This window comes from Lutzomyia longipalpis, chromosome 2, assembly GCF_024334085.1.
Source record: "Lutzomyia longipalpis isolate SR_M1_2022 chromosome 2, ASM2433408v1".
Classification (NCBI taxonomy): domain Eukaryota; kingdom Metazoa; phylum Arthropoda; class Insecta; order Diptera; family Psychodidae; genus Lutzomyia; species Lutzomyia longipalpis.
In genome coordinates this window covers 15,619,744-15,638,311 of record NC_074708.1, presented here as the reverse complement: position 1 = coordinate 15,638,311, position 18,568 = coordinate 15,619,744, and the positions used below count along the sequence as shown (strand labels likewise).

The following is an 18,568-nucleotide window of genomic DNA, read 5'->3' as shown; positions in this document are numbered from 1 at the left end:
TTTGCCTTCAAAAATACCCCATTTTTCCTTGCCCGGAAACTTTTTTAGGGTAGTGTATGTACATATGCAATTATACATGGTGATATTCTTACCTATAGTATTTATTCTCCAGATATATAAAGAATTCGTCGAAGGCTTTGGATATTATTATATACGGAGCTAAACGTAAGCCGTTTTCTATTGCAGATTTTCGTCTGATTTGTATTTCATTAACGATATTTATGGATTCTGCTATAACAAATTGGCTTTGTTGACTCAAAGCGATAGATGATTTGCGTAGATCTCCCTTCTTAGTTGAATATAATGTAGGCTTTAGGATGCCATGCAATAAGAAAATTAGAAGTTTTTTTTTCTAAAAAAATCGGCTTTATGAAATTATTTATGATTTACATATTGTTACGGCGGCATTTTCTTGCGCCGTGGAAAGCTCTGACGTTTTCCCCTGACTGAAGTTTAAATTTTTAGTAAATTTTTATTAGTCTCTTCGGGGTGTATCTTTGCTTCTGGAGATGATATGCTGAACACTTTCTTGATGACTTGTAGATAACTTTATTTGCCTTTTAAGTTGTTTTATTATATTATATATATAATTATTGCTACAATTTTCTTATAAGTTCGCTCACAGAAGAAAATCCTCTATTATTGTGTCTATTGTCCAAGGAATGAAAATAACGTTGAATGAATTGCCAAACTATTTCCGATTTCTAGGGATACTGCAGGTTTGAAATTTGATAAGACTTGTATCTTTCATGAGCTTCTTGCCCTAATAAAAGACTTCTTGTCTGATAGAAAAATGATTTCTTATGGGCTTTCGGGGGCTCCAAAGGTACCCTTGTGGGATTTTTGTACGCTTTTGGGGATTTAGCAGATGCCCCTGTGGAATGTTGGCCAAATACGGGGGGCTTTGTGCGTGTCCCGGACGGGTTTTCTCCAGAAGGAGAATTTTATTTAGCTTATCCTACATTAATAAGTTGCTTCAGGATATCTAAATGGGTTTCTTCATCAGCTATGGCCACAAGAATGTTATACATAAAGAACATCACGTATCTTTTGTCAAAAGGTTCCAATACAGCCCCCAGAACTCTGATGAAATTCGCGGGGGCGTAGGCGAGTCCAAATGGGACTCGATCATATTGATAAATACCATCAGCTGTAATAAAGGCAGTGTATTTACGACTGGTCTCACTGTGTATTGTAAGACTGTCGACTTCGCCCGGGAAGAACTGCGTACTTCTGGCATTTCTGGCATTTCATCGGGTTCGGACTGTATGTCCTCACCTTGAGTGCGTGGTAATATGCGTCGATCTTTTGGGCGGAGTAGGCTGGTTGAAGGTGAGGATAAAGGATCCTGTATCCTTCAGTACCGTGTTTCCGCTTTGCATCACATTCCTCTTGATCCTTCTTAGGTCCGTAACATTGAAGGCCGCCAGTTTCATCTTCAGCTCTTCGTCGGTCAGTTTGGTGAATGCAGAGCACGCGATTACGCCTCGACTTTGGTTCAGCACCGCATGTAGCGCAAAATTCATGTCTTGGATGTGCCACAGAGCCGCATGGACGCGTACAAAATGGTGGCTCTGTCGCTCCACTCGTATAGTTCCTTTGCAGTTTCAACTTCATCCATCCATAGATCTACTGATGCATTTTGCAACATCTGGGTCAAACTGGTACCACAGATAGGTGTTTTGTAGTCCATTTCTTCCGTTGTTGAAGAGTATGAAGATAGTCAACTTTTTGTGATTCCGTTTGGATTACCGCCCGGTGTAACCGGGAAGTTCTTGATAAATTCTTGTTGGAAGTTACTCCATTGCCCCTCATTCCCTCAAACCATGGCTTTGCTGCACCCTTCAGCCGCATGCTTACCATCAAAACTGCATGTTCATCACTGACTCCGTATTGGTGAAAGATTGCACTGACAGTGTCGAGCTAGGCGGCAGCCGATAGCGTCTTCCGGTCGCCAGGTTCGAAACGGGGCACGAGCGCCTCAATCTTCGGTACCCTAAACTTTCCAGACATTTATCCAAAGAATTTTTTACTGAGACCTTCCCCAAAGGATGCAATGCAATGTGAAATTACTAACAGGGTATTTTTATTACCTTTCGCAAGACATTTTTATACTGCTATTTTTCCGTGAAATTTTTAAGGGAATTTTTTTTAAAATAATTTCTCATGTCGCGAAATGTTGGAAATATTTCTAACCGCAATTTCTCTGGATTTTTGAAGAGACATTTAGGGCTTCACGTGTTGAACATATCCCGTCCACGGTGGGAATAATTTTCATGGATCTTCTTTCACATGCTTTTAAGTAATTTCGCCCCAACAGCAAGAGAAATGACAAAAGTTCTTTATTTCCGATGCAGTCATTTTCAATGTACATTTTTTTAAGCGGTCGAGTTTGATTTCGAATTTTTAAAGATAGATTCTTCAACTATTCCCTTAGTATTGTTTAAAACATGAGTCTGGTAATTTTCTTTGGTTCTTAAGAACTTAGAATTTTCTTTTAACGCTTTTTTGCATATATCTCACATATATTTTGCATATATATATATAATAGTAAGTTGCACTGAAACTTCTAGAAAACCCTAGCATTTTATTGAGACCCAAATTATCCCCCATAATAGTAGTTGTGGCAAAATAAATTTGTAAATCTTCTCCATTTACTTTAATAGTTATACCTGTTTCAAACATTTTTTTTTTAATTCGTCGATTATCAAGTTAAATGAGCGGTCAACACCATTTTTTTTATATCTTCAGTTTTGATTATACTGGAAACAAAGATATGATTTAATTTTGATTTGTTATCATATGGTATAATTGGTAAATGATAGTAACCTCCACATAATGAAGTCGTATGAGTTCATAATGGATTATTTACCTCAAATTCATCAAAACACAAAAATAGTGGTGTTGTGACTCACCTATAATGTTGAGGATGAAATGGTTAAATAAAGGCTATCCTAGCCTCTTCGCGAGCCACACAGATAAGATGAAATGAAATGGGACCACTTTGATTGACTTAAATTAATTTTTTTGTATTGTAATGAGATGTAACATGAGGGACTACAAAAATATATGTTGCTAAGGGAAGTGATCAAGAGAGACTGCTCAAGGGATAAAGAAGGAATATGAGTCAGTCCCTGGGTCGAGGCGCACAAAGGGTCATAAACCTTCGACATGTGCAGGGGTGCCAACATTTGCAAGTCGACTTTGGCGCCAATATTGTTGGGTGTTATTGAAATCCCAACAAGTGGAAACACATTTTTACCATTCATGTGTGATGTCCATAATTTCCATTTTTCACCGTTAACAAAATTTTACAAGTTATGAGAATTTGTTAAATTATCATAATTGCGAATAATAGTATTGAAGGTGTTAGGTGTCTCCAAATATTTTTTATTTGAAAAGCTATTGGCATGAGAACTCCTTTTGTTTTCTATTCACTGAAGGCTGGTTCACCTTTTCTTAATGAAATAGCGACAGAACTATTGATCGTGAAAACTTTTGGATCTTGATAGATATCCTGTGATATAAGATCTTTTATAAATTTATACTCAGAATCGAATATATTGATGTATTTCCTCCAAGTTCTTGAGCAAGCCCAAGTCAAATGGCCACTTTATGGGGTCACTTTGTGTGCAAACTGTTGCAGTGACCACTAGGGTGAGATGTAGCGACTCGAACTCCTCGAGGCAGCACTGGATGCCAACCTCGGTGGTTGCGACAGGATTCTGGAGCTTGTGGCACACAAAGCAGTCTGACTTGTAGCTGGTGCTGGAGCTGGAGCTCTCTGATGAGAGACCGAGATCTTTTGCGAGGGTGTCTATGCGAGAAACGTGTGCGGTGCGCGCTTTTGGAGCGATCGTATTTCGCGCACCCTCAACCTCTATCTCAACCACTAATGGAGTGGGAGCTTCCTCTGTGAGGGGCTTACAGACCTTCCGGATGTCCGGACGAGTTCGTTTGCGAATGGTCGGGTCTGTGTCACTCTTACGAGGAATGTGTTTGGGGCTATTATTTCCCCCTACCTCCTTCACAATAGCACTGCGCATGCAGTGATTAAAGTTTATTTAATTGACAAATAACTGCAGGTCTCCTTCCTTGCAATCAAGATTCGTTTCTAATTACGATTTACGTACTCTTTTCAAGTCCCAAGAATGATCTCCTCATTTTCAATATATTCAGTGGTATTTAAAAAAAATACTTGCTTACTAAAAGTAGCCGAGCTTTTGAAGAGATCTCCGACGTCATTTATATTTGTATTTTTTACATAATTGCTCACTTTTTTTTAGTCTTTTAAGAACATATGCTATGATGAATCTGAATTTGGGTTTCTGGTACCTATATTAGATTTGCATCTCAATGTACAGAATTGTTTATTTATATATGTATATTGTTACGGCGGTGTTTTTAGCCGTGGAAGGCCTTGGTGAGTAATTGCCAGCAGACAGAAATTGCTCGGACATGTTCTCTCAGAAATCATCCCCTTCCCAAGAAAAAGATTTGAGGTTAACTTTAATTTTAATTTTTATTGTGCTTCACTTTAGATTTTCACAAGTAGTTGGTCTCAAAAATTCAAAGTACACGGCCTCTAGCCGGAATGTTCATATGAGGTGGCTCCTTGCCACTGAATGACGTATGCGAGGCTCCTTCCCTCAAAATAAAGCGGTTAATTCTTCGGAGGTTCCTGTAGCTATCGTTCTTTGGGACGTCCTTCTTTCCTGTTGATTTGCGGGCCAAGCCTCTCCCAAACGGTTTGGTGGTCTTCTTGAGTCCCTGTAGGGGTGGTCAAGGTCCCGATAGTTGTGACGCCGTGTTCCCCCGGGGGAATTTCGATACGCGGTCCTTTGCCAGTTTGCTGGCCAGAAATTTTCTCCACTTCCTTCTTTTTCTTCGTAACTCGTTGGCCGTTTCCGAGATTCTTCCCTCCAATTTTCATAGAGATATTGTTGGTGTCTTAATTCTCTTCGTTTTCTTCGTTCCTCTAGCTCTCGAACGAATGCACTTGGCGAAGATGTCTGACCCCAAAAGAATGTCGATGCGATTAGAGTTCTGGCAGCGAGCTCTGTTTCCCCGATGTGTTGCCAAAACTCTGCATGTAATTGAGCCGCAGCCTCTGTGTGGTCCCGCGTTTTGATTGTACGATGTAGTGATTCGTAAGCAATTGTAAATCGCTGCTGCATCCCTATCAGCATTTGGAAGTGTCCTTCCGCGGCATCCAGAAGTTTGTCATCGATTGGTTGTTCTTCCAGATCACGTACTGCCGTAACCATGAGCTTGACTTGGTTTACCAAGCAGCTAAGATCTGCCAGATTCGCCATTCTGGCCGGGATGGTCGATTTATGTTGTTGTTTCCTTAGATTGGTTCACGGAAAGGTGCTCCTCTCCGTAGCGACGAAGGTCCAATGTGTGTTGGGGAACGCACCTGATAAATATGAAGTATTACAGATGTGGCCGAAGCGACCAGTCCCACGATGATGATGGAAACACTTTGACTTCTCACACTACTTTATTTCAAAAAAAAAAAAACTACTCAATTACATATGTTGAAAAATTGGATGGGAAAATGTGACCTCTCGGGTCAATAAGGGACTGTAACTAAACCTCTCAGAAAAAAACCTTGGAAGAGGTACCAAGTCCCTTCCTAAGAAGTGGTGGGGAGGATGATCCTGAGTGACCCTGTATGCATGAGGTCACTGCTTAGAAAATATCCGAAGATATTTTCCATGTTCCTCAACAGTTTTCACCCGCGATATACCGCACTTTTGTGTTGCTCTTGGTCTACTCGTTTTGGAGAGAGACCAAATTCAATGCGGAGCTCTTCCGCTAGTGGCATCCGCCACGCTCTATCCTCCTCGAGTCCTCTCCTGAACTTCTCCTTTAGCTGCTCCTCAGTTGGATTTTCCTGCCAAATGTTGCACACGTGTGGGCGGCTGCAATTATTCTTCAAAGGGTGCTCTTCCATCCATCCATTTATTTTATTGAGGGTGAGATCTTTTTGCGCATTCCTCTCTAATGCGTTCTTTTTGCATTTCCCAATTAGTTCTGTTTACTCAGGTGACCTTATTGCGCATTCCTTCTTAAGCTTTCCAATCAGATAACTGATCAAGACTTCGAGTCGTTCTATTAAAATCAGTCGATATAAACTTGGAAAGCTCAACATAGAATTTATTCATATGTATTTGTTTTGTTTTTGGTATACTATTGTACAATAATTTAAGAATTCTTTTGGTTACGCCAAGATCTACAGCATGCATTGGATCAATTACAACTTGCGTAATTACATCTAAGGACGTAATTTTTTCAAGAATCGATTCTTGCATAAATCTGTGATGCTCTGGATCCGCACGGGACCGAAATGATTCATTTGAACGACTTTGACCAACATAAGGTTTATAAATTTTTGGTGATTTTGGATTTGGTGAGCAATAAACGCAACGTGGACAGCTATGGGGAGAGCGATGGTATTTAGTTCCCAAAATCATAGAACGTGCAGGAGAGTCGCAACAAAAAAAAAACGAATTTTAAACGATTTATGTATCCTTGCTTCAGTTACATATACGCCATTGCTAATAAGTGTGTTGATTTCTTGAACGAATTCCTCCAGAAAAATGTCCTGATTCTTTGGTTTTTTAAAACCATGATATGCTCCAATCAGAAATGGAGTAATGTCTTTTCTACCAATTAACCCAATTAACGAACCTAAAATAGGTCATAAACATTGTGTACCGCCGCAAATCTCTAATCCATTTATATTTATATCTATTTCAATGCATTCTAATTTAATCAAAAACGAATCTTTTGGAAAACGCAAGAGAAAATCTTGTAATCCGAAATGGTAATATTGTCCAAGAGGAACAGACCTAGTAACAAGCTTTGTACGTGGTGTTTGGACTAATGTTGCTCTACATTTTGGTAGAGTGCCTTTTTGCTATGGAACGATTTATTCGATTAAGTATTTTATTGGAAATTCGACAATCTTCTGGAGGTGTACTTTCAACTATTTCTTCACTGTGTGATAGATGCTTCTCGGTAGTTAGTTCTGCACGGTATGTTTCATCTGAATTCGCTGGCGAGTTTCCATTTTGGGAAATTTCTTCTGTTTTGACCATCTGCAATTCCGTATTTCCAGTTGTTTTCCTTCTTTCAATTTCTTCCTTCAATAATTCATTTTCATGGCAAATTTTCTTATATATATTTTGAAGACCTGTGTATGTTAATAATTAATGTAAGATGAATATAGTATTATTTCACATTTCACACACTTACCAACATGGTGCTTTTTAAGACTATTCCATAGATTGCAAATGCAATCGTTTTTGTTAAAACACTTGCAATCCTCAATTTGAGAACAACATTTAAATGAATAGGAGGACCTTTATTGTGTTCGACCTGCGTTGCATCGGGACCTCTTGAGCTTCTTTATACCCTTCCCAACATTTCCTGCCTACCCGGATGAAGTTTTGAATGATTTTTGCTTCATTTCTGGCTTCTCGGACTTCCCGTCGTTGAGTTTTTTTTCTCTTCTTGGAGTGCTTTCTCTTTAATACCATTATTTAATACCATTATCTTAGTAGCAACAGTGTCATCTCTTGATGAGCATACCAGGTCTTTGAATCCATAAATGATATCGTCGTTTGAACTATATTCTAGTTCATGTTTGATATTGAGCTCATCAAAAAGAAGTATGCTCTTTCGATTTATAGGGTCCATCATTTCTCTAAGCGCATTTACTACTTTCTCTGAAAAATCAGGGGGTAAACGCAGTTTTGAATGCCAGTACTTAATAGTTGAGAGAGCTGGCATTATAAAGCCATCTTGTAACATCTCTTTATACACTATCTCTTTATCTCTTTATAGTATATGTTGGGGAACGCACCTGATAGATATGAAAGTGTTATAGATGTGGCCGAAGCGACCAGTCCCACGATGAATTTATGATGGAAACACCTTGGCTTTTCACACTACACTTTATTAAAAAAAAACTACTCAATTACATATGTTGAAAAATTTGATGGGAGAATGTGACCTCTCAGGTCAATAAGCGGACTGTAACTGATGCTCTCTCAGAAAGAAACCTTGGAAGAGGTACCAAGTCCCTTCCTAAGAAGTGGTGGGGAGGATGATCATGAGTGACCCTGTATGCATGAGGTCACTGCTTAGAAAATATCCGAAGATATTTTCCATGTTCCTCAACACTGTGGGTTATTTTTACCCGCGATTTGCCTCAACTTATCACTGGGAAGGATGTGCTCCCTATTGGAAGTTGCAATGTGTTCATGTGGTGCTGTCGGCGCACTTGGGGCTGGTGGTGTATTTTCTTTGTCTGGCGAAAACCCCGGGGGTTCAGTCTGTTGAAATGCCTCTACGAGGTTTGCCTTTAGAAGCGCAGGCGCTATTGTGGTCGTTTTAGTACGCGGATGCGCGGATGATTCTGAATTGATCTCAGTGCGCAAAATCACGGAAGTTTTAGCATTTGCCCATTTTTTGCCCAGGAGTACTTGGAATGTGTAAGGATTAAAAGACTAGGTTCTCTTAATTAATTTTTATTTAAAGTAAAACGGATTAAATTTATGTTTTATTTCAGTTATAGTTGTTTTAAAGTTGTAGAGTCTTAGTTTCGTCTAAATAACTGATTCCTCCGAGCGTTGAGGTGCTTAACGACTGTTGTCCTCTTTTAGGGTTTTAATTGAAATTGGACTCATGCGTTGGTGTCGGAACAATGATTGATCGATCTTTGACAATCTCCTGAGTGCCTTCTCTATTTCCTTCTCAGTTGGCCTCTGCTTGTAGTTCTCCTCGGGATGAGGAAATTTTTGCAATCTCTGCTCCTCTCCAATCGTTGGCTATAATTTTGAGGAACTGAAACATTTTCATGGGTCTCTACATAAGGCCTTTGACTTTCATATTGCATCTCAATGTACAGAATTGTTTATTTATATATTCTTCAACATCGTTCTTTCTTTAATATTGTTACGACGGGGTCCATTCCTGCACCCCCGTCGTGGGATAGCCCTGGAGTTCGTGTAGACGACAGACACTCTTCTTTTTTTTTTAAATCTAAATTTATTTAGACTATTCTACAGTAATGCTTCTCTTCGGGGGATAATTTCCGCTGTTTCCTTTTCTCTATGGTCGGGGATGAATTCATCTGGGCATTGACGTACTTCTGCTGTTGTCGTAATCACAATCCCTTTCATCTCAGGGCTCTCATCTCGATTGTTCTGCGCCGTGAAGATTGGTGATTCGAGCGGCTGTAGCTGCTCCTCTGGAAGGTTTCTCTCGCTCCGCACTTGTGAGCCCCTGGCACTTTTATGCTCTTGGGCTCCTTCTCTCTATGAGTCCTTTCTTTCACTTCAAAGTTCTCGACTTCTTTCACTCTATGGTTTTCACTAATGGTCTTGGGAAAATTCCCACTGTAACAGGGCTTCTACACTTTTGATCGAGATGCTTCTGGAAAAACTCTTGGGGGTTGCTCTTCGATATTGCTCTGATGAACAGAGAGTTGTCTTCCTTTGGTTCGGAATTTCCTTATTCTAGCTCAGCCTCGTGCTTAGGGCCGAGCTTTCCTTGGTTGTCCGAAGTTTACCCGACAGCTCTTGGCAATTTTCTCTGCCAAATGTTGCACACGTGTGAGCGGCTGGAGTTCTTCCTCAAAAGGGGTGTTTTTTTCACGCCGCCTTGGGTTTATTAAGGGTAAGCTCGTTGCGCATTCCTCCCTAATGGATCTTCTTTGCGCTTCCCCTGTTTACCCAGGTGGTGTTATTGCGCATTCCTCCCCAAAGTGGTCATTCCGAGAGCGTTTATGGCGCCTTTTTCGCCCTTCGGTAATGGATGCCACTTTGGTTGGCGCGGCCCTGAGAGATTTTTCCCACAGCTGTGGAACATTTGGCTGATTGCTCTTCTCCTGTGAAACGGAATCTTCTTACCCACTTTTTATGTTATTTTCTACGAAATCGTTGGTTAATAATAAAATATGCGCTTAACTTAATTATGTGCAGCTTTAGTAATTGCTGCTAAAAAAAACTTGGGGGGGGGAAAGAGAAGACGATTAAAAAATAATTTCAATATTGTCTGTCGCAGCAAAAAGTACCTACACCCCTTTGATTCTCTCTGCGAGGTGTGCTTAAAAGTGGCCGGCTTGTTGAACGTTCTCTTCCCCTCGTATATCTCTAGAAGGCCCATCTAGAGGCTCTCGAGTCTTTAATGTGATCACCACTCCAAGGCGCTCGATTTGCTGCTCCCCTTGAATTGGGATTAAGAAGGCAAAATGTGTCTGCCAAAGCTCCACTTTTCACTTTAGAAGGCGCACCCCCGCACCCAAGTCCCCAACTATGTGTGCTCCACAACTGATGTCATTTGGTATCACCACTTGAACTGTCATCATCAAGTGGTTTGCTCTGCTCTTTGTTCGCCCGAGATGTGGCATGGCTTCATGAGGAAATATCATCTCCAAATCCAGTGGATTCATATATAAAACATAGAGTAGTGTGGGGGGGGGGTACAGCTCGTCCCCCATGTGAACAAGATTACAGATTCATCATCAACTATTATTGACAAGGATTCTACATAATAGATTGTGAATTCATCCACCTCACTTCTGCCATCTGCACACCACCCGGAGCCTCAAATCTTTCGAATGGGCCACTCCATGTTACCCGAAGCTAAACATGATTGTAGGACCCTGGGGGTGGAAATGGAGGGAAAGGGGATGAAACGAAGTGATTTGAATTTGAATCTAAATCGTGTTTCATCACTGCGGAAGGACGGCACATACACTGTGTGAGATTTATACATGAAAATGAATTCAACGTAAAGTCGGACCACATTGTCCCACCCCCACAAGTCCCATATCTTTGACTCCGTGTGCCACAAAATCATCCTCCCACCCCCATTACCTCGAAACTTTAAGCTCAATCATCTTCTTCGCATAGGAATGGTCAAAGAGTGAATAATGCACAAGCGGTTGCCACCACCTTTATCTCCATTCCCGCCCATCCCCTATTCTCTGCAGCATCCCCCTTCAAAAAAAAAAAGCTGAAGCGCCCCAATCTTCGGGGGAGGCTGGAGATTTTGTCATCATAATATCGGCTGTGGTGTCATCTGTTTCGACTATCAACTTTTAAGTTACAATAAATGCGCCCCACCAGCATCCATGCCCACGTCCCATGGCAAGAGCACCGTCTGTGGGAAATGTTTAATATGGTAATTTTCTCTTCTGGATTTCTATTAAAGAAGTTAAAACTGGCTTTGTGGATGATTTAATAATTCCCCCGCATTGCCCACTTCTTCTCACCCTCCCACAACATCCTCCCACACCAAACCCCTTTTTTCCACACACCACAAATTTTAAACCGCAAATCTCGCAAGCCGTCTCATACAATTTCCCGCTCACGTTTCCAAGAAAAATCGCACTCATTCGCACTGAAATGCCGGGGGGATAGTTCGAGGGATTTATTGGCTTAAAGTGCTTAGCTGTTATGCGTTTTATCATTAATTTGTTTTTTTTTTTTCAAGAGAATTTAAGGAAGTTACTCATTTGAGATGAAAGTTTTAATTTTTATTATAAATTGTAATGATCAAACTCATGGATATTTCAGATAAAACTCATAACTGAATTTATTTTGCAATAATGTTGTAGATCTCAGGTTTATTTATTAAATACATTATGTATTATTCATATTATGCTTATTAGTTACACATATTATGTAATATTTAATTAAAGTAAGAATAAGTTAGATTAAGCTACAAAATAAAATATTAATTTATATATGATTTTTGTATTATGTACCTTCTTTAAAATAAATATTTATTCTATGATTTTTTTTAAAATGTTTCTTATCGTTTTTATTTTCCTGGAAAATATATGTTTCCTAACCCCCTGCTTTTAGCACATCTTCTGTCCTCAGCAGTGGAGCCTGGGGAAGAATGAGTCACAACAATTTAATTTTTATTTCTGTCCATTTGCCAGGGAGGGAATCACTTTAGTGAATTTCCTTAATTGACTTTTCTCCCATTTAATTAACATATTTCTTCTTCCTCATCGCACCCCAAACCACCTCTAATTGGTAGGTACACCCCCACAACACGGGCCAAAGTATAAAGTTCAATGCAATAAAGATTATAACTTTTTCACATGATGGTGGGCAAATTTTAATTTCTTTTAATCTCCCCAATTCCTTTCACCCTCGTCATGGTATTGTGCAGAGAGAAAAAAAAACAACACCACAAAATAAAGTCTTTTACCCTCAATGGGAGGAGAGTGAGGTAGAGCAGGGATGGAAAAACAGGAAGGAAAGAATGAAAGTGAAGCTCATCAAAATCTAACTACAAAACATAATGTGACGCACATCTCATCTTTATTCAAAGTTTATTACACCCAAAATTTCGTAGGATATGTCGTGGAAATTCCACGAGATGTTGTGTAACTTTTTGTCCCAACCCCCATTCGCTGTCGTATGTGTATACCCCCACATTCTCGCATTTTCTTTGCGGGGTTTAGGGTGGAAAATTTACTCCTTTTTCCGCTCACGATTCAACATCCACACAAGCAGCACAAGGCGCGTACTTTCTTTGCGGCAGGACGAGCTTAAGGAGTTTCTTGTATTCTCCCCCACATATATAGTGAGGAGACGCCACGAGAAGGCTCCACCACTTCCTCATCATCATCATCATCACTATTCACTTTAACATCGGCAAGTGTGTACCAAATATAGTACCTCATCTAATCCATATTCGCATTGTCATGAAATGATACAAGGATATTCCATTAAGGGTGCTTTATAACAGCCGCCAACATACGATTTCCTCTACAATTGCTACGTGTGAGTGTGGATCAAAACCCCTAATGAAGGGGTTTCCTCGGGATCTCCGGGAACAACGCGTACGTGGCAATGGGGAAAAACTTTAAGCGCAACGTGGCAAAAACTTTCACATCGTCCTCAGCAATCATCGCGTCCTGATTAACTAATTAATCAATATAGTAGCTCTTTACCATTTTGCACTCAAAGTGCATTTCTGCACCTTCATCGCGATGGGATTTATGAATAAATTATGAAGAGTTTGAATTTGAAATCATCGCTGGATTAGTTCATCAATATTAAACCGCATCCTTTCATCACGGAAGTTTGATAAATCTGTAAACTAATCAGCAAAGAGTGACAAGTTTCATCCATTAAAATGTCGAGTTTTTGTGTTATGTCCCTAAAATTTAATTGAATTTGTTATTTACTAATTTGCGATTCAAAATTATGTTTTATCTATCGCGTAGTTTCTCAATTTGTAACAGATCTGTTGTTGTTGCGTCCATACCTTAGAATCCTTTCAGGTTTTTTGACGTAATATCTTTTATTACCTTCAATTGTTACTCGAGACTGTAAAAAACTCAAGTTTACTTTCCAAAAAGAGCTAAAATTTTGAGCAAAAAGGGCCAGGGGCTGTATTCTCTAAGAGTGAAATGCTCTCGTGATAAACTCCCGAAGCCTTTTTACAGGGAAAAAGTGAGGAAGACTACGTAAGATTGATCCTTTAAACAAAATAATGCAACCGTGATAAACTCCCGTAAGATTTTCCCGGTTTTCACGTTTCTTTTAAAACGCTAAAGCCTTCAGGAGTTTATCACGGGAGTTTTTCGGTCGTGGAGAATTCATGCCCAGGAAGGCCAGTTATGAAGAAAAGGGTTATGCAATTTTGTAACTACTTTAAATTTGTAATGGAATTAAGATATTTGTGAAATTAGTAAAGTTTTTCAAGATAATCCTAAAGACTTTCAATCCAGGATCACGATATTGAGAAGAATTCTTCGATCCAGAATATGGGTAAGAACAATTATTGTTGATTGTTGACATGTTTTATGTTTAATTATTGAAATAGAACGAACTTCTTACAGTTCAAGATTTCAGAACGAAACCAAAAAAATATAAAACTTGTAATAATTTTGATAAAATCAGAATTCTTAGAATAATTAAGCAAGAGTATTGAGAATAAAACCAGCTTAAATTGCATGAGATTCTTTGATACATAAAACACTCATTTAAATGGCATCAGTGGAGCGTTCTTTCATCTTTGACTCAATTTAGGGGTTGACTCACGATGTGAGGAGTTTCTTTTTTTCTCTCTCATGGCACCTCATCCCAGCGGGTAGGTGTCCACTCCGATATCATCCCCCCAATCTCAATTACATTTTCAAGAGTCAGTTGGCAATCCACTATCCAGTCCATTTGGTATGTTACTCACGTATGCGAGACTCTTTTGTCACTGGTCACAAATGATGTGTTGCTAATTCCCACCCTTGTGCCCTGTTGCCGTCATCGGTGCTGGGAAAAAGTTCCTCACCCGGGGTGTGGGTGGCACGTGGGGGTGGGAAGTCATTCACCCGCATTTGGAGAATCCACGAACAAATAGTCACAGCACGAAATCCCATTGAGGAGTCCACCCGGGGATGCTGTGTGAGCGAAGCATGATCCGGAAGGGCGAACAAATCGGTGGGAGAGCAAATTAATATGCAGTTTGTGGTGTGCGGGATTGTTGACAAAATCACTGATAATCTCCCTTTTTCACCACCACAACCAACGTTCATCCCCGCAGAAACCTCATCCTTGTGGTATTTTTGCTGCTGATCTTTTGTTGGAAAGTTTCTCCACTGTGTGAAAATTCCAACTACACACAAGTGACGTGGAAAGAAAGGGGTGGATGATGAAAAGGGAGCAGCAGCAACAAACATGAAATTTGAACTTGGTTCATATGTGTGAGAAAAGCTGTTTGATGGAAAATCACATGGGGGACCCCCACATGGAGTAACAAAGTGCCACAAATTCCTTTCCCCCGAAAGTACAAGTTGAGTGAAAAATATGCTGCGATTTCTTCTTGGCCATTAAATTTGCTGGTACATGGTGGAGAATGGTTATAATTTACATTTTATGCTCTTGAGTTTCACTTGCAAGACACTACTTTCGTAATTGAAGAAACAATTAAAGACTTTGCACGCCACACTTGCGGAGAGTTTTCACCCTGTAGGTGAGATCCTAAGTGCTGGGGTGCTTCCACGCCATTTCGCATGGTCAAGAAGGTGGAAGAACTATCGAATTTCATTTTCAAACTCACACAACTCCAAAAAGCTCGGTCTCTAACAATGTTACGCTCAAGAGAGGTAAGGTAAGATGACGTACTTTTGATTTTTACTTCCACAGATGGAAGGGTTTGCTGGAGGCTGGATGGAAGTTGAAAGTTTAAGAAAAGAAAAAATTATATTTTCTTAAGACATATCTTACTTTTTGTGTGGATTTTATTATATGTTAATTAAGAACAAATCAACAAACATAAATTATGCTACAATTTTTTTTTATAATATATTGCTACAAACTGCTTCTTTATCATCTTTTTTAATTCCTTTAAAAATATTTTCAAGAAAACCGTTTAAATCATTCATAATACTACGAACTGATGATTTATAAAAATCCTCTACTTCAGCATAAAAACAAATCTTAATTTCTTAGCACATTCTATCATCTCTTCTGTTCAAAAGAAATTGATGATAAAATGGAAAATTAATTGAAGTGGCTTCAAAGTCTGCTAAAGAAGTGGGTACATATAGCACTTTTCCAGAGAAGATGAAAAGTGATGAAGACAGTGGAAAACCACTAAAGAAATTGACTGACCAAGATATTCTTTGGAAAAGGTACTTTGGTACTGAAATTTAATGCAAAGAGAAACTTTTCCCAGAAGCACGGAAGTGCACGCGGGTTATGTTACAAAACTTTTAGCCTTTTAGCGTAGGGATTTCTATATGACTTTGAGCAGTGTGGAGGCCAAACGATGAAATTGCCGTCTTCACGTTCTGCAAATATTTACACCAAATAATATTCCATCCATGAGATGCCACTTGGGGTGAAAAATGTGATTTTCCACACTGAATGAATGCCAAGGATTTTTCTCGTGGGAATAATTTGGGGTGAGTGGAGGGGGTAAGCGGTAGTCTGTGTGGATGCTGTATAGAGAGGAAGAAGCTCACAGTGAATGCTTCGATACGCCAATTAGACGTTGACGCTCTGACTAAAATAATGACCCTTTTGCATAGACTGGCACAGATCGTTAAGACTCCAGTCGTCATCTGTTAACAAACCATACCATAACTTTTCATTTTATTCCATATCATTCACCCTTCAAATGGACCCACACCCCAGCTCTGGCTTGGAAGTAAAGATTGCCAAACAATGTGGACTGCTAAATGGAGTTTGGATTGAAATTCTGACTGTGGGTGAGGGGATACAAAACTTGGTTCATGGTGCTTTGTTTTTGGGGGTACAGCAGCATCTCTATACAGTTTGTCCTCTCACCAAGTTCCATTCACCACCGCCAACCCCATAGTTGTTCCACCCTCACTCTCTCTCACTCAGAAATTGCTCACATTTCCCGAGCGAAAGTTGTGGTGATGATTTTATCAATTCGTCTCTTCTTTCTCAACGACAACCAAGACAAAATTCAACCCACTGTATGGCACTGAAAAGTCTCTAAATTATGTCGTGGAACAAAAGATGAATTAAAACAAGAGTTTAGTATTTTGTCGGGCAGATGAACAAGAGACGAGCGTGTATGGTGGTAATGTTGGAAAAAGATATGGTCGGGGGGAAGATGTGAACAAATAAGAATCACAGAGAGAAAATGGGTTCCAAAGCAATTGTTCTGTCCCACCCACAGCTCAATTCAGAGGAAGGCTTACAGTACAACACACATAGGACCAAGACATGCCATCAATGTGGGGGAATGGTACACCGCACATTCTTAAGTCTCATGCAAAGAGATATTTAATTATGATAGAGAATGGTGCATAAATTAAAATTTAAGTTATGTTTTCACACTTTTGTGGTTCTTCTCATATAGTTTTAGTTTTCATATACGTTGCTACGTACCTGTAAATTAGAGAGAATATAAACGACTAATTAGAGTACTTTACCTAAGCTTATTTTTGACAAAGTTTAATTAAAAAAATTTAAAAATATAAAAAGGAATCCCTAAAGTAAGAGAAAAGATATTTAAAATTAGTACATCACATACCTATCGGTGAGCTTTTCTATGAACTAATTAGCTTGATAGAAAATAATATATATTTTTTAGAAATTCTGGAATTGACAACATAGAATAATTAGATATAGTGCTGTAAAACAAGTTTTCAGGTATGGCAAGAAGTGGATAAGGCGTCTCCGCTGCGCAATCTACATGGCGCAGTACACTTAGTGGTACAAAGAGCGATTCAACTTGGCGCGCTTTCAGTGCAGCGCCTGAATGTTGGCAATATAGACTTTGGTGATAGCTTTTACAGGGTGGTTATAGCAGCCACTTGTACTTTCTCACAAAAGCTCTGATCTTCAGCCATGCAGATAGGGTTATATGTATTCCAGACTCAAATGATTTGCTCCTGAAGTATTTCTATCTCGAGGAAAAAGAGTAATCGAATTCTCGAGAAAATTTTTTATTAATAGTTTATTGTAAAAAAAAAAAATTTTTTATGTTTAGTTAAATTAAATCATCACCACAAAGAAAGTATTATGTTGATTTTCTTTAAAAAAAAGTTTTAGAAATGATCTTAAAAAGCTCTGAAAGGAAAAAATATATTTTACACGTGTTTTATTTTATTTTTTATCACGGAGAATGAAAGAGAAAAAAACTATTCTATGGAATGTTTGATTAACATTGAAAAATTGTGAATTTAACTGAGAATTTTTCAATGAACTTATAAAAAGCTTTCAAAAAGACGTAAAACTTTTAAAAGGAAAAATTCAGATATATAGCACACTACACACGTCAACAAGAATATAAGAAAATTTATAGGAAAATCGCTTAGAAAAAATTGAGGATCCAGACCCTAAGAAATAATAGAAATAATATTTTAAGAGAAGTGGAAAAGCGTAATTTTTCGAGTTTTACGATGGTTATAGAAATCGGATTTTTGGCTAAGAAAGATTGTTCCTTAGACTTCCATCTAGACTACCCAACTCAAACTGTTAACTTTAATTAAACAGAAATTAAATTCTTTCTGCTTCCATTTTCCCCCCAAAAATGTTTAAAATGTAAAAGAAAGCTTTCTCCGAGCTTTTAGAAGACATTTGATTTCAAAATTCACATTGGAAAATCTCCATGGTTTATTGCCGTGAGATTTTCAATCCCACTAATATGTAGTAGTAGATAAACTTAAAATCCCTCACTAAAGCACTGCAAAATTTCCTCCCGATGAATTGAATTAAAAAACCATGTCGATGAGTTTGGTGGGATGGATGGAAATTGTGATAAATTGCATATGCCTCACATTCAGCTCACCTCGTTATCTGATTCAGGTGTCGGAAGCATCATCATTCGGCATTATACATTTCCCGTGCGGCGGCTCACTGCGAATGAGCACATTGCATTGACTTTGAGGCTTGGAAGCTGTAGGGATATCCTTTGATCCTTGTGCGAGGCATGCCTTCGCATAACTGCTTGGTGTGTTCTTGGTGAATCTCGCTGTTGGTGTAGCCCATGTGGATTTCGGGGGGTTTGTGCGCAAACGTGGGAGCACAACCAAAAACGGGAGAATTTCTCT

General features: G+C 39.1%; 2 protein-coding genes across 6 annotated transcripts in view; both read right to left on the bottom strand.

Annotated features, from left to right (window-relative positions):
- Window positions 1-18,568, bottom strand: part of LOC129790865 (UNC93-like protein) — a 1,060,245-nt gene that overhangs the window by 287,309 nt on the left and 754,368 nt on the right. The window lies entirely within an intron of this gene.
- LOC129790850 (cleavage and polyadenylation specificity factor 73) overlaps window positions 1-18,568 on the bottom strand; it is a 566,536-nt gene that overhangs the window by 287,309 nt on the left and 260,659 nt on the right. The window lies entirely within an intron of this gene.